Here is a 443-nt window from a genome sequence, read left to right on the forward strand (position 1 = left end):
CTTATCGTAAGCTTTTTCTAAATCAATAAAAATCAAATGTAGATTCTCCTTATTATCTCTGAACTTCTCCATCAAACCTCTTAATAAATGTATAGCTTCCATAGTAGACCTGTCCAGCATAAATCCAAATTGATTATGAGAAATTTTTGTGATGTGTCTTAACCTATGTTCAATTACCCTCTCCCCTAATTTTAAAGTATGACACATCAACTTAATTCCTCTATAATTTGTACACTCTTGTGCATCCCCTTTATTCTTAAAACTGGGGACCAACATACACCTCCTCCACTCCTCAGACATCTTTTTAGTTTTTAAAATAATATTAAAGAGTTTAGTAAGCCAAGAAACTCCCAAATCTCCCAAATATTTCCACACTTCAATTGGGATATCATCAGGTCCTACAGAATTTCAACCCTTGGTTTTCTTTAAAGCCTCCTCAACTT

Source organism: Phalaenopsis equestris, unplaced genomic scaffold (genome assembly GCF_001263595.1).
Source record: "Phalaenopsis equestris unplaced genomic scaffold, ASM126359v1 Scaffold000292, whole genome shotgun sequence".
Classification (NCBI taxonomy): Eukaryota; Viridiplantae; Streptophyta; class Magnoliopsida; order Asparagales; family Orchidaceae; genus Phalaenopsis; species Phalaenopsis equestris.